General features: G+C 42.4%; 1 pseudogene across 1 annotated transcript; it reads right to left on the bottom strand.

Moving 5' to 3' along the window:
- Nucleotides 1-422: 422 nt before the first annotated feature.
- Nucleotides 423-658, bottom strand: LOC308503719 (cytochrome c oxidase subunit NDUFA4-like; annotated as a pseudogene). The gene has a single exon. The product of its transcript is annotated as a cytochrome c oxidase subunit NDUFA4-like (transcript).
- Between the last annotated feature and the right edge of the window lie 1,878 nt (nt 659-2,536).

Below are 2,536 nucleotides of genomic sequence, written 5' to 3'. Positions count from 1 at the left end.
CTTTTGAGTTTTACTGGGAGAAGTAAATTAAAAATGAAAATCAGTCTAGGGTTGTCAACTTTTCAGTTTGCTAAATAAACATGTTTTTAAAACTCCACCATCAGCTGTAACTATTTCATTATTAACAACAACAACAAAACACTGCAGCACGACAAAGAAACTTAATTTTTAACCAAAAGGCAACTATTTCAATTGAATAAATACCCTTAGTTTTATGGAAAACTAATTTTCATTTATGTTATCTAGTTTTTAAATTTTTTTTTCAAGTTTCAGATATCTATTAATCAGTGTAAACCCCAACATAACACACCAACATGATTTTGTGCATTTGGAGGAGAAATATTTCCTGGTTAAGTGGAAAATTGTGCAGATGGCTTCTGGAAGACCTTCATTCTAAGCAGCTTTTTAGTGAAACATTTCATTTAGAAGTCTGGACCTTCTTTCTTCAGTTTGCTGTAATCCACATTCACTGAGTAGAACTTGTATTGCTGATTGGGACCCATTTTGTTTCAGGGTTCTGGGTTATTCTTTTTATCCCAGCAGACATCTGGATTGAACAATGCCAGGCGCATGACATACGGCGCTGCTCCAGTACCTCCAGCTCCAATAAATACAAAGAGAGATGCTTGTTAGCCTGACCGATGATTTGGCGCAGCATGATTGTGGCAGTGGGGTTAAATATTTTTTTTTTTATTGGGAATTAGTGTGTTTCTCCAGGGCCATTCAGCTCCAAGTCGTTGTCCTTCAGTTTAGTTGTGGAGGGCGCAGCTCAGCTCCAAGTCCAGTCGCCGTTTTCAATCTTAGTTGCAAGGGGCACAGCCCACCATCCCATGCGGGAATTGAACCGGCAATCTTGTGGTTGAGAGCTCTCGCTCTAACCAACTGAGCCATCCGGCCGCCCCTCTAATTTCACATTAATTGCTGAAAACCCTGTCATATCTGGTACCAGTTTGTGGGACAGCACTTGGGCTAATAAATATCTTCCGACCTTAATGTTCTGAGACTATGCACAAGTAGTTTTTGTTTTGCAGAAAGGTCCACAGTAGGTATCTTCAGTGCTGGTTCTAAGCAAAACAGTGAAGTATAAACGTCAGCGCTGAAGCCTCTGCCATATAGACTAGGCATTTTATTACTAATACTTAAAACAAGACTATGGGGTAGGTATTATAGGTGACAGAAGGCCTGGAACGAGTAAGTAAACCGCCTGGCGTCATGCTGTATGTAGTAGGCACATAGGAACCTGCAGCACACAGACCCAGGCCTGTCTTGACTCCAAAGCCCATGTTTCTGCCTTCAGATTCTGCTTTTTTGTCCAGGACTCCTCTTCTGGAAGCAATACTCTCCTCTTCTAAAAACGGCTCCTTCCCCCACTGTGGACTGCTTGAGAGCCATCTCCAGGCGGTGGCTGACTCATCCAACCCAGGAAAGTTGACCCAAAGAGGGGATTGCCTGTCAGAGTTCTTCCTCATGTGTTTGAGTTTCCACATTGAGAGATTAGAAAACATTATATTCCAATACAGCAAGCCATAAGATCTAAGACTCAGTTATTTTCAGCAAGCTATCTGCTGAAATTGGTCTCCCAGGAGAGAATGAGGGGAAACCAAAGAGAAGCAAAGGAGGGAGAAACCTGGCAGTCTTCCGGTCCCTAGATCCACTTGTCCCCAAACCCTCCGAGGCACCAACTTCCCCATGGTTAGATTGTTGCATTTCTCCTGGAATTTAGTGCGACGAGTCCCTTCTTTATCCTGGGCCAATGCAACTTTTATCACATTCAACCAGGATAGCTTAGTGCTCTCGTTCCTTTTTCCCAGGAAGGAGGCAGCACTGTATCCTCGGGCAGAGAATGTGATCTTGGGAGTAAGATCCATGACCACATGTGGAGAGAACAATGCTTCATGGTGTCAGCTTTAGAAACTCTCAGAAGCGCTTGTATTAAGCTACTGCAGAGGGGACAAGAGACTGGGCTGTTGTCTCAAACACCAAACAGCACATTTAGGCTATTATTGTGCTCGAGGACAAAGATCTTCTATCTAATTGAGAAAGGAAAACAAATAACAAACCCTATATGTTCATTTTCAGTTCAGTCACTTTTGGAGTAATAACGAGAAGTACCGTTGATGAACTAAAACACTCTTCTCCCCCAGTCATGCTTTCAAACTTTAAAATGTCACAATTGTATTTATTTTTTTAGAACATATTATGTACGCTCATGTTTGAAAATTGAAAAGGTCCAAAAAGCAATACAGTAAAAATTCTCCCTCTCATCTCTGCTACTGACCCAGTACTCCCTACACCCCAAGCAACCAGTGTAACCAGAAAAGAAGCCTGTGCAGAGATACTCTGTATGTTTATGTTGGCTTTTGCTGCATGACAAGTCATTCCAAAACTTAGTGGCTTAAGACTACAAACACTTGTACTTGCCTAAGATTTTGGAGGCCAGCTAAGCAGTTCTTGCCTGGGCTTGCTCAGCAGGGTGGATGGTCTAGAATGGCCTCAGTCAAAAGTCTGGCAGTTGACAGGCTTTTTGGTCTCAGGA

The sequence above is a fragment of the Rhinolophus hipposideros genome (genome assembly GCF_964194185.1).
Source record: "Rhinolophus hipposideros genome assembly, chromosome: 10".
Classification (NCBI taxonomy): domain Eukaryota; kingdom Metazoa; phylum Chordata; class Mammalia; order Chiroptera; family Rhinolophidae; genus Rhinolophus; species Rhinolophus hipposideros.
This window is presented reverse-complemented; position numbering and strand designations above follow the sequence as displayed.